General features: G+C 48.5%; 1 long non-coding RNA gene across 2 annotated transcripts in view; it reads left to right on the plus strand.

Moving 5' to 3' along the window:
• Positions 1-13,815, plus strand: part of LOC134947646 (uncharacterized) — a 65,302-nt gene that overhangs the window by 23,294 nt on the left and 28,193 nt on the right. For both annotated transcript variants that reach the window (XR_010182678.1, XR_010182677.1), the window contains exon 2: positions 9,870-10,031. This is a non-coding gene — a long non-coding RNA (uncharacterized LOC134947646). The remainder of the gene's footprint in view (positions 1-9,869; positions 10,032-13,815) is intronic.

Consider the following 13,815-nt stretch of genomic DNA (forward strand, 5'->3'; position numbering starts at 1 on the left):
CTTATGATTTTCCAGTGTCTGCTATGTTGCATTCTGACGATTCCATCCCAGACCTCACGGAACACGATGAGGGGGAGGAGGGCGAAGTGGAGTCAGATGGCGAGGATGTTAACAGTTCCGGCATTGATGATCTCATCAGAGCGGTACGGCAGTCGCTAAGGTTTCCTGAAGCTGAGCAGCCTCTCACCAATGATCAGGTCGTATTTACTAAACGACGGAAGACGCCAGTAAGTTTTCCTGTGTCGGATTCTCTAAATCAGATGTTAGTAGAAACAAGACAGAATCCAGATAAACGGTTTTCTATACCTCGCAGATTTAAGTCTAGTTATCCGTTTCCAGACTCGGTAACGTGTACATGGGAGAATCCACCAATAGTTGATTCTTCAGTGTCAAAGCTTACCAAGAAATTAACCATACCAGTGCCATCAGCTACTACGCTTAAAGATCCTTCAGATCGTAAGATAGAAACTATGCTAAAATCCATGTATGTAGCAGCAGGTGTGATGCTAAGACCTGGATTGGTTGGCATTTGGGTCACTAAGGCGCTCATAATATGGCTTACAGAACTCAAATCTGCTTTACATGACGAAAACCTGATAATTCAGGTAAATCAAATGATTGAGGCTGTAGAGTATCTCTGTACAGCGTCTACTGACGTCTGTCAGCTCACTTCTCGTATTTCATCTTCGCTAGTTACGGCACGAAGAGCACTCTACCTGCGTACTTATCAAGCGGAGGCAGAGGTCATACGCTGGACCTTCGTTCAAATCCTTTAGATCTCAGCCCTTTCGAGGACGTGGCAGAGGATCAGCCACGCCTGCTAGACGTGGTCGAGGACGTGGTTTCCATCAAACCAACACAACTCGCCAAGACGCTAAGGTTACCGACAAGCCAGTGGCATGACGGCCTACCAGCCCATCTCGGTTCTCCAACTGTGGGAGCACGCCTTCAGACGTTCCATGGGGCGTGGTTCCACACATCCGCGGAGGGCTGGATTCGCAATTTAGTGTTAAAAGGTTACAAAATAGAGTTCGACTGTCTGCCGCCTCTGCGGTTTTTCAAGACAGGCTTGCCTCTGTCGGACGACAAGAGGACAGTTTTGCAAATTGCCATTCAGTCCTTACTGGATTCGGCAGTGTTGATTCCGGTCCCTGTACACCAACAGGGTCAGGGTTATTATTCAAGTCTATTTGTGGTCCCGAAGCCGGATGGCTCAGTCAGACCAATATTGAACTTAAAGGGCCTCAATCAGTACGTAACTTACTACAGATTCAAAATGGAGTCTCTACGGTCGGTGATTGCGGGGTTAGAGACCAAGGAATTTATGATTGCGCTAGACCTCAAGGATGCGTACTTACACATTCCAATTTGGCAGCCTCATCAGAAATTCTTACGATTTGCAATACGCCAGAACCATTACCAGTTTCAGGCTCTGCCGTTTGGCCTGTCATCAGCGCCTCGGGTATTCACCAAAGTAATGTCTGTGATGATAGCTCACCTCAGATCCCTGGGAGTGACAATAGTTCCGTATTTAGACGATCTGCTCATCAAAGCTCCGTCTCCACAGATACTTACCCAACATGCGCTGCTAACTTACAATGTACTGGTTCACCACGGTTGGATTGTAAATTTCAAGAAATCACATCTGATTCCGTCTCAACGCCTTCAGTTCCTAGGTATGATTCTCGATACGGTCAATCAAAGGATTTACCTACCACAACAAAAAGTACAAATGCTACGCCATCTAGTACAATTAGTACTCAAACCACGCACAGTGTCGGTACACTTGTGCATTCGCCTGTTAGGCACAATGGTGGCAGCTTTCGAGGCGCTTCAGTTCGGAAGATTTCACTCTCGTCCATTTCAGCTGAACGTGCTTGCCCAGTGGTCGGGCTCGCATCTGCAGATTCACCACAGAGTGAGGTTGTCACCAATAGCAAGAGTTTCTCTGCTATGGTGGCTCAAGGAACACAATTTAACCGCAGGAAGACGGTTCGGAGTTTGCAATTGGATAATTCTAACTACGGACGCCAGTCTCAGAGGTTGGGGAGCGGTAATTCAAAATTGTCAGCTCCAGGGTCTCTGGGCGGATCACGAGAAATTGCTGTCTATAAATGTTCTAGAACTCCGCGCAATTTACAATGCGCTACGACAAGCAGTGCACATGATTCGCTCTCAGCCTGTCCAAGTGCAGTCAGACAATGCGACGGCGGTCGCATACATCAACAAACAAGGAGGAACGAGAAGCCGCATGGCAATGCGGGAAGTAGCTCGAATCCTCAATTGGGCGGAATGCCACCAGGTGATATTGTCGGCCGTGTTCATTCCGGGAGTGGACAACTGGGAAGCGGATTATCTCAGTCGTCGGGATTTTCACCCAGGCGAATGGTCATTAAATCCAGAAGTGTTTCACATGTTGGTTCAGCGATGGGGTTATCCTCAGGTGGACCTGATGGCATCTCGACACAATCATCAAACGCCCCAGTATGTGTCCAGAACAAGAGATCCAAAGGCAGTCGCGGTGGATGCTCTCACTGTCGCGTGGCCGTACAGTCTTGTGTATCTGTTTCCACCGTTTCCGCTGCTCCCTCTGGTGCTAAAACGGATCAAAAGAGAGTCGCTCACAGTCATACTAGTGGCGCCTCATTGGCCTCGGAGAGCTTGGTTCTCGGATCTTCGAGGATTACTCGCAGACGATCCGTGGCCGCTCCCGATACGTCCAGACCTGTCACAACAGGGTCCGTTTCTTTACCCCGATTTAGCGCGGCTGCGTTTGACGGGGTGGCTGTTGAGACCGCCCTCTTAAGAAGAGAGGGCATTCCAGATTCAGTTATACCAACCATGTTACGAGCTAGAAAGCCGGTTACGGCAGCTCATTATTACAGAATATGGCGTGCCTATATAGGTTGGTGTGAAGCTCGGAAATTTCCGACATCAGCTTTCAAGTTATGCCGCCTTTTGTTGTTTCTACAAACAGGCTTAGATGGAGGATTGCGTTTATCTACACTAAAGGTGCAGGTATCTGCTTTGTCAATTTACTTTCAAAGACGATTGGCTCTATTGCCGTCTATACGCACTTTTCTCCAAGGTGTACTCAGGGTACAGCCTCCATTCATACCACCTACAGCGCCATGGGACTTGAATCTGGTTTTGGAGTTCTTACAGTCTTCATATTTTGAACCCTTACAACAAGTGGATATAAAGTTTCTCACTTGGAAAACAATTTTTCTCTTAGCCTTAGCTTCCGCAAGGCGTGTTTCGGATTTGGGTGCCTTGTCATGCAAGCCACTGTATTTGGTGTTTCATGATGACAGAGCGGAACTTCGGACGAATCCCGCCTTCTTACCAAAGGTAGTGTCATCTTTTCACATCAATCAACCAATAGTAGTTCCTGTGTTGACAGCACATTCTGGAACTCTGGATGTGGTTCGCGCATTACGCGTTTATGTATCCCGAACGTCTTCAGTTCGTAAGACGGATACGTTATTTGTTCTCTATGATGCTGCCAAGATGGGTTGGCCAGCATCTAAACAAACTTTATCCAGATGGATAAAACTGACCATACGCCAGGCTTACCTTCATGCTAGGTTACAACCGCCTACGTCAGTAACCGCTCATTCCACACGTTCTGTGGGAACTTCATGGGCAGCTGGTCGTGGGGCTTCTGCGACGCAGCTTTGCCGGGCGGCTACATGGTCTTCCGTGCACACGTTTGTGCGCTTTTACAAGTTTGATACTTTTGCGGCATCAGCATCTAGCTTTGGCCGCCTAGTTTTACAAGTGCCAAACAGCTCTCCCGCCCACGGGGGAAGCTTTGGTACGTCCCAAGAGTACTCCAGTGACCCCTAGTGGATGATAAAGAAAATAGGATTTTGGTACTTACCAGGTAAATCCTTTTCTTTGAATCCATAGGGGGCACTGGACGCCCACCCAGAGCAGTTTTACCTACTTGTGGTTAGTTCTGAGGATCTTATGGTAACACACTTTCACCGGCTGGTTCAAGTTACAAGTGCTGGTTAGGGTGTCAACTGTTAGTTGTCAGTAACGTTATGTGCTAACTTCGTTATTGTCAGTTATGTTATATGTAATACTCCATTATTAACCTCTCTTAATTCCTGTTCGGCTCAGTAAAAAACACTGAGTAAGTGCTCAGGGATATGGAGGGGTGGAGTGTTACTAATTTGAATATTCAGTGCTGTTTCCTGCGGAAGCCCGTCCATATCCCAAGAGTACTCCAGTGCCCCCTATGGATTCAAAGAAAAGGATTTACCTGGTAAGTACCAAAATCCTATTTTTTCTGAGGTCTGTGTACATTCTCGGTATCGCCTGCCTAGAGAAGTGGAACCTAGATGGTATTTGGTACCGGGGACACACTAACTCAATAAATTCTCTAATTCCCTGTGAAATAACGGTGGATACCGGACACACTTTTAACACCACCCAGACTGCCTGAGTTATCTGCTTTGCAGCAGGATGACTGCTGTGATATTTCATCTTCCTCGCAAAGGACTGTTGGAGAGTCAATTGCTTACTGGAAGTAATACAAGTGGTCTTCCGACTTCCCCTCTAGGATGACGATCGACTCCCAGCAGCAACAACAGCAGCGCCACAGCAGTAGGCGTTACACTCAAGGATGCATCGGAGGAATCCCAGGCAGGAGAGGACTCGTAAGACTTGCCAGTGACATGGCCTGCAGGACTATTGGCTTTCCCGTCTAAGGAGGAAATTGACACTGAGGGAGTTGGTGGTATGGTTTGCATGAGCTTGGTTACAAGAGGAAGGGATTTAGTTGTCAGTGGACTGCTTCCGCTGTCACCCAAAGTTTTTGAACTTGTCAATAACTTCTGATGAATGCGCTCCAGGTGACGTATAAGGGAGGATGTTCCTAGGTGGTTAACGTCCTTACCCCTACTTATTACAGCTTGACAAAGGGAACACACGGCTTGACAAATGTTGTCCGCATTTCTATTAAAATAATTCCACACCGACGAGGTGATTTTTTTTTGTAACTTGACCAGGCATGTCAATGGCCATATTCGTCCCCACGGACAACAGGTGTCTCCCCGGGTGCCTGACTTAAAGAAACCACCTCACCATCAGAATCCTCCTTGTCAATTTCCTCCTCAGCGCTAGCAACACCCATATCCTCATCCTGGTGTACTTCAACAGTGACATCTTCAATTTGACTATCAGGAACTGGACTGCGGGTGCTCCTTCCAGCACTTGCAGGGGGCGTCCAGTGTTGGGAAGGTCAGGCATCGCAACCGACACAATTGGACTCTCCTTGGGGATTTGTGATTTAGAAGAATGCACAGTTCTTTGCTGTGCTTTTGCCAGCTTAAGTCTTTTCATTTTTCTAGCAAGAGGATGAGTGCTTCCATCCTCATGTGAAGCTGAACCACTAGCCATGAACATAGGACAGGGCCTCAGCCGTTCCTTGCCACTCCGTGTCGTAAATGGCATATTGGCAAGTTTACGCTTCTCATCAGACGCTTTTAATTTAGATTTTTGGGTCATTTTACTGAACTTTTGTGTTTTGGATTTTACATGCTCTCTACTATGACATTGGGCATCGGCCTTGGCAGACGACGTTGATGGCATTTCATCGTCTCGGCCATGACTAGTGGCAGCAGCTTCAGCACGAGATGGAAGTGGATCTTGATCTTTCCCTATTTTACCCTCCACATTTTTGTTCTCCATTTTTTAATGTGTGGAATTATATGCCAGTAATATATCAATAGCAATGGCCTACTGTACCGTACTGCTATATATTATATACTGGTGGTCAGCAAAATTCTGCACTGTCCTCCTACTATATATACTGCGCACAACTAAAATGCACCACAGGTATGGATGTATAGTATACTTGACGACACAGAGGTATGTAGAGCAGTGGCCTACTGTACCGTACTGCTATATATTATATACTGGTGGTCAGCAAAATTCTGCACTGTCCTCCTACTATATATACTGCGCACAACTAAAATGCACCACAGGTATGGATGGATAGTATACTTGACGACACAGAGGTAGGTAGAGTAGTGGACTACTGTACTGTACTGCTATATAATACTGGTGGTCAGCAAAATTCTGCACTGTCCTCCTACTATATACTACAATGCAGCACAGATATGGAGCGTTTTTCAGGCAGAGAATGTAGATATTTTCAGCACACTAAGCACAGATATTTGCAAGCACACTGAGCACGAGCACAGATATTTGTAGCACACTGAACACAGAAACTGAGAGAACGCTACACGTCCTCTCCCTATCATCTCCAATGCACGAGTGAAAATGGCAGCGACGCGCGGCTCCTTATATAGAATACTAATCTCGCTAGAATCCGACAGCGGGATGATGACGTTCGGGCGCGCTCGGGTTAACCGAGCAAGGCGGGAGGATCCGAGTCTGCCCCGGAACCGTGTAAAATGGGTAAAGTTCGGGGAGGTTCGGATCTCGAGGAACCGAACCCGCTCATTACTAGTTTCAACAGATCATCGATCTGTGGGGCTGCCCACAGATAGACATGGCTTGTGGACTCAACAAGAAGCTTCGCTGGTATTGTTCCAGGACCAGGGACCCTCAGGCGAATGCAATAGATGCATTAACGTCTCCATGGCCTTACCAGCTGGTCTACCTGTTTCCTCCGATTCCATTGCTCCCAAGGGTGCTCACACGAATCAGGGATCAGGGGGTCCAGGCAATTTTGATTGCGCTGGATTGGCCTCGGAGGGCGTGGTACGTGGATCTTTTGGAAATGTACGTTGCAGTCTCTTGTCCTCTGCCAATGAGAAAAGATCTTCTGCAACAAGGACCATTCGTCTTCCCGGACTTATGGCGTCTTCGTTTGATGGCTTGGAAGTTGAGCAGAACATCCTAGCTCACAAAGGTCTTTCCAAGAAGGTTATTGCTATCATGGTTCAGGCCAGAAATTCTATGATGTCAAAACACTATCATCATATCTGCAGAAGATATGTCTCTTGGTGCGAGGAACGCACATATCCACCTGCAGAATTCCACTTGGGACGTTTCTTATGTTTCGTGCAGGCTGGTGTGGATAAGGGCTTACGTCTGGGTTCCCCTTAAGGTCCAGATTTCAGCTCTCTCAGTTTTCTTTCAGAAGAAGTTGCCAGTGTTGCCAGAAGTCCAGACCTTCTTGCAAGAAGTACTTCACATACAACCTCCGTTTGTGCCACCTACGGCACCTTGGGATTTGAATGTGATGTTGGAATTTCCACAGTCCTCCTGGTTTGAACCTCTGATGACGGTGGAGGACAAGTACCTCACGTGGAAAACGGTGATGTTACTGGCCCTGGCTTCTGCTAAACGTGTTTCAGAGTTGGGAGCCCTATCCTGTAAAAGTCCCTACTTGGTCTTTTATGATGACAGAGCAGAGCTCAGGACAAGGCAGCAGTTCCTGCCGAAGGTTGTCTCTGCGTTCCACCTAAATCAACCAATTGTGGTCCCGTCTGGTGCTGGCACTTCTGCTCCTCCGGAGTCATTGGAAGCTGTGCGAGCCTTGAAGATTTATATCAAACGGACTGCTCGGATCAGAAAGACGGATTCATTGTTTGTGCTCTACGATGCACAGAAAAAGGGTTGTACTGCTTCTAAGCAGTCCATTGCTCATTGGATTAGGCTGACTATCCAACAGGCCTATGTGTCGGCAGTCTTACCTGTTCCACAGTCTCTGAAGGCACATTCTACAAGATTGGTGAGATCTTCCTGGGCGGCTGCCCGTGGAGTCTCGGCCTTGCAACTATGCCGAGCTGCTACCTGGTCGGGGAAAAACACCTTTGTGAAGTTCTACAGGTTTGATACCCTGGCCAAAGAGGATTCCCAGCTTGGGCAGGCGGTGTTGCAGACATCTCCGCACATTCCCGCCCATTCTGGAAGCTTTGGGACGTCCCCATCGTACTAAGTGAACCCCAGTATCCCTTATGGATGCTAGAGAAAACGGATTTTGATACCTACCGGTAAATCCCTTTCTCGTAGTCCTTAAGGGATACTGGGCATCTTCCTCAGTGCTTTGCCTTGTCTGCAGGTTCTTGGCTGAAGTTTACCTGTTCAGTTTTGCTGCTATTACCAGCCATTGCTGGTCGTTTTATGCTATTGTGTGCTGGTGTATGAATCTCACAACTCACTGTTATGTTCCTTCTCTCAAGTATGTCCTTTCTCCTTCAGGCACAGTTTTACCTATACTGGCTGTAGGAGTGGGCATAGAGGGGAGGAGCCAGCACACCCAGTTGAAGAACTTTAAAGTGCACCGGCTCCTTTGGACCCCTTTTTTACCCCATTGTACTGAGTGAACCCCAGTATCCCTTATGGACTATGAGAAAGCAATTTTCTGGTAGGTATCAAAATCCCGTTATTCATTGCTGACATGGTATACAGTATAGATAACATTATTTCTGTACAGATGTGTATTTACACACCTTTCCCGCTATGCGCAAGCTGCATTTTCCGGCATGGCGCACCTCAGAGGGAGCGTGCGTATCTCCCCGCTGCCCATTGCAGATACAGCTTAAAGGTATAAGTGTCGTAGGCAACGGGGGAGCCGGTGACATACAGTACAGGCAGCGGGGGAGCTTGTGGCATACAGGACAGGCAGCGGGGGAGCCGGTGGCATACAGGACAGACAGCGGGAGAGCCGGTGGCATACAGTACAGGCAGCGGGGGAGCCGGTGGCATACAGTACAGGCAGCGGGGGAGCTGGTGGCATACAGTGCAGGCAGCGGGGGAGCTGGTGGCATACAGTGCAGGCAGCGGGGGAGCCGGTGGCATAAAGTACAGGCAACGGGGGAGCCGGTGGCATACAGTGCAGGCAGCGGGGGAGCTGGTGGCATACAGTACAGGCAAAGCGGGAGCCGGTGGCATACAGTACGGGCAGCGGGGAAGCTGGTAGTATACAGTGCAGGCAGCGGGGGAGGCTGATGGCATACAGTATGGGCAGCGGGGGAGCTGGTGGCATACAGTGCAGGCAGCGGGGTAGCGATGCTTCCGTTGCCTCAAAGGAGAGGGGGGAGCTGGCAGCATGCATTACGGGCAGCGAGGGAGCTGTAAAAAGGGGGACGCTGTCTGCCGTAATATGTAAAAGGGGACGCTGTCTGCCGTAATGTGTAAGGGGATGCTGTCTGCCGTAATGTATAAAAAGGGAACGCTGTCTGCTGTAATGTGTAAAAAGGGAACGCTGTCTGCTGTAATGTGTAAAAAGGGGACGCTGTCTGCCGTAATGTGTAAAATGGGGACGCTGTCTGCCGTAATGTGTAAAAAGAGGAACGCTGTCTGCCATAATGTGTAAAAAGGGGACGCTGTCTGCCGTAATGTGTAAAGACGGGACGCTGTCTGCTGTAATGTATAAAAAGGGGTATGCTGTCTGCCGTAATGTGTAAAAAGGGGGTAGTGGCGCTACTGTGCGACGTAATTTGAACAATGGAGACTACTGTGCAGTAGTATGAATTGGTATTATTTTGTGGCCACACCCCTTCCCCATGAAGCCACGCCTCAATTCAATATATTTTTTTGGGAGGGGGGGGGGTCGCGCCTCTGTCGAGCACTGCTCGTATTTTACATAAGGGGGGGCGCCAATGCCGCTTCTTGCCCACAGCGCTAAAATACCTAGTTACGGCACTGGTGGTTAGCATTGCTGCCTCACGGCACTGACGTCACTAATGTTACGTTTGTTTCCCACCATGGATCAGACTACTAACTACATGGAGTGTGATTATAACTTACTCCTTTGGGCTATATATAATGTCACTGCTTCGCACGGCCATGTACCTGGCTTCTGTGTGATGACACTTTTGCCTTCGGGTATGTTACTAGTCTAACATACGCAATATACAGTATAACTATCTTACTCTCTATAGGGGAGGAGCCTAAAGCAGTGAGATTGTGACGGCAGACATAGTGACTACGCCATAAGGACCTGCGGAGAAACTTCCCGGTTTTTGCCTTGGAGCCCAGCAGTGCGGGTAATCCGGATAGCACTCTGCTTTTATACCACCAGTGGCTCCAACCTCACTGACCGGGTAAGGACACTCTGATCCACTTGAACAATTACCGGACTCTCTGATTTGTACAATTATCGCTGCCTGTTTTCAGGAAACACATACCATGTTTTCTGGATAAACTTCAAGGACACTTATTGTTTTATTGTGTTGTATATAAATCTGCATGACTTGCACATAAATGCGTCAGTACCGTTGAATATTATTGTTATTTCCTTTTAGAAAACACATGCCATGTTTTCTGGATAAACTTCATACTACTTAGGAAACACATGCCATGTTTTCTAGATGACTCATATGCTCTTTTACTGTTTTGTTTTTAAACTGTATTATCTTCTGAATCTTTTTTTACTCATATTCGGAATAAATCTTTTTTCTCTTACGTCCTAGAGGATGCTGGGGACTCCAAAAGGACCATGGGGTATAGACGGGATCCGCAGGAGCTTGGACACACTAAAAAGACTTAAAACTGGGTGTGAACTGGCTCCTCCCTCTATGCCCCTCCTCCAGACCTCAGTTAGACTTTGTGCCCAGGAGTGACTGGATGCACACTAGGGGAGCTCTACTGAGTTTCTCTAGAAAAAGACTTTTGTTAGGTTTTTTATTTTCAGGGAGCCCTGCTGGCTACAGGCTCCCTGCAACGTGGGAGTGTGGGGAGAGAAGCAGGACCTACTTCTGTGAGTTTCAAGGCTCTGCTTCTCGGCTGCTGGACACCATTAGCTCCAGAGGGTTAGATCGCTTGGTGCCCCTAGCTGCTTGTTCCCGGAGCCACGCCGTCACCCCCTCACAGAAGCCAGAAGGCAGAAGTCGGGTGAGTATGAGAAGACCAGAAGACTTCAGGACGGCAGAAGACTTCAGTGACGGAAGGTAAAGCACAGCGGTAACGCTGTGCTCCATGCTCCCACACACATCACCAACGGTTGTCACTGGGTGCAGGGCGCTGGGGGGGGGCGCCCTGGGAGGCATGTTACTGAAGTTTTGTAAGCTGCTACATACATGGATTTAAGCATAGTTTCTATCTTACGATCTGACGGATCTTTAAGCGTAGTAGCTGATGGCACTGGTATGGTTAATTTCTTGGTAAGCTTTGACACTGAAGAATCAACTATTGGTGGATTCTCCCATGTACCCGTTACCGATTCTGGAAACGGATAACTAGACTTAAATCTGCGAGGTATAGAAAACCGTTTATCTGGATTCTGTCTGGATTCTACTAACATCTGATTTAGAGAATCCGACACAGGAAAACTTACTGGCGTCTTCCGTCGTTTAGTAAATATGACCTGATCATTGGTGAGAGGCTGCTCAGCTTCAGGAAACCTTAGCGACTGCCGTACCGCTCTGATGAGATCATCAATGCCGGAACTGTTAACATCCTCGCCGTCTGACTCCACTTCGCCCTCCTCCCCCTCATCGTGTTCCGTGAGGTCTGGGATGGAATCGTCAGACTGCAACATAGCAGACACTGGAAAATCATAAGACATATGAAAATTATCCCGTTTGCCCAAAATGGATTTGGACCCTACGCAAGGCTGAGACGCCTCCGGTAGTTCTGGCGGTCTCACCCTAGACTCAGCTCTTAGCGTTTCTCGCTCCAGACGAGCAGCGGTCATTTCCAAGAGTACTCCAGTGACCCCTATGGATTCAAAGAAAAGGATTTACCTGGTAAGTACCAAAATCCTATTTTTGTAAGGGCGGCATATGATTGTGGGTGCCGAGGCACCTTTTACAGACCCCCGCCGGCATTTTACATGAGTTTGAATTTGGCGGGCCAAAGCCGCCGAGAAGGGGGCGGAGCTTCGGTCTGCGGCTCACACGCGCCATTTTCTCTCTGCACCAGACGGAGGGAGAGACGCTGCCGGGACCTCCACGCTGATTTCAAGTAAAGGGGGCATCTCCAGAGGGGAGCCGCAGTGGGTACTAGTCTTTTTGATAATAAGGCAGCGCTGGGTACATATATTCGTGTACCAATATACAGGCGCTGGGGTGTGAGCTGGCATACTCCCTCGGTCTTCTCTTCTGGGCTGCACTGTGGGCCTGTCACCTTGCTGGGACGGTTCTGTGTGTGTTGTGTGTCGGTACTACGTGTCGACATGTCAGAGCGTGAATGTTATTCACCAGAGGAGGTTATGGGAGGTGGAGATGCGGGGCTAGATGTAGCACTGTCGACGCAGCCGACTCCTGATTTACTAGCACTCCTTAATACAATAAATTCCAATGTAGCTTCTTTATCTAAGAGGTTAGATAAGTCTGAGTCACAGACGCAGGTGTGGAAAAAGTCCATGGAGGAGGCTTTATCTCAGGTACAGACCACATCCGGGTCCCATAAGAGGCCTTTTACTGTGGTGGGGGATACGGATACCGACACGGACCCTGATTCCGAGTTCGATTTCACTGAGGCTACGTTACATCCACGATTAGTTAAGAGAATTCAGTACATGATTGTGGCTATAAAAGATGTTTTGCAGATTTCTGATGAACCTGCGGTACAGGAAACAAGGATTTGCTTGTTCAAGGGAAAGAAACCTGAGGTGAAGTTTCCCCCCTCTCATGAAATGAATACTCTTTGTGAAAAGGCTTGTGAGTCGCCGGATAAGAAATGGCAGATTCCCAAGAGGATTTATATGGCGTATCCTTTCCCCTCTGATGACAGGGAAAAATGGGAGACATCTCCAACTGTTGATAAAGCTCTATCTCGTTTGTCTAAGAAGGTGGCGCTTCCGTCTCCTGACACGGCAGCTCTCAAGGATCCGGCGGATCGCAAGTTGGAGACGTGTCTGAAGTCCATTTTTCGCTAATACGGGTGCATTTCTCAGACCTGCTGTGGCGTCGGTATGGGTGAGTAGTGATATTGCTAAATGGGCTGAGAATTTAGCTAGTGACATAGATACTCTTGATAAAGATAATGTCCTTCTAACTCTCGGTTATATTAAGGACGCTGCGGATTACCTAAAGGACGCGGCAAGGGACGTCTGTCTCTTGGGATCAAGTACCAATGCCATGTCGATATCCGCCAGGAGGGCCTTGTGGATCCATCAATGGAATGCTGATGCCGACTCCAAGAGGTCTATGGAAGCTCTACCCTTTAAAGGTACTGTCTTGTTTGGGAACGGCCTGGCGGACCTAGTCTTGACCGCGACTGCGGTTAAGCCCTCTTTTCTTCCTTATGTTCCCACACAATAGAAAAAGGCACCACATCAACAAATGCAGTCCTTTCGTCACAATAAATACAGGCGTAGGAAAGGTCGTCTTTCCTCACCTCAAAGGGTAGAGGACGGGGAAGAAAACTTCCTGCAGCCTCAGGCGCACAGGACCAGAATTCCTCCCCGGCTGCTACCAAGTCCACCGCATGACGCTGGGGCTTCCCTGGGGGAGTCCGGACCGGTGGGGGGCCGTCTTCAGGTATTCAGCCAGGTCTGGATTCAATCAGACCTGGATCCTTGGGTGTTAGAAATCGTGTGTCTCAAGGATACAAACTGGAGTTTCAGGAGATGCCCTTCACCGGTTCTTCATTTCGGCATTACCAGTGGTTCTTCCGGACAGGGAGGTGATTCAAAAATTGTGTCTACAGAAGGTCATTGTTCCCGTCCCTCTGTCACAGCGGGGGGAGGGGTTCTACTCGAGCCTCTTTGTGGTACCGAAACCGGACGGTTCGGTCAGACCAATTCTAAATCTAAAATCCCTCAATCCATACTTGAAGTTCTTCAAGTTCAGATGGAATCCCTTCGAGCGGTGATTGCCAGCCTGGAGGGGGGGGGGGGGGGGGGATTTTATGGCGTCAGTCGACATAAAGGATGCCTACTTA

This window comes from Pseudophryne corroboree, chromosome 8 (assembly GCF_028390025.1).
Source record: "Pseudophryne corroboree isolate aPseCor3 chromosome 8, aPseCor3.hap2, whole genome shotgun sequence".
NCBI classification, from domain to species: Eukaryota; Metazoa; Chordata; class Amphibia; order Anura; family Myobatrachidae; genus Pseudophryne; species Pseudophryne corroboree.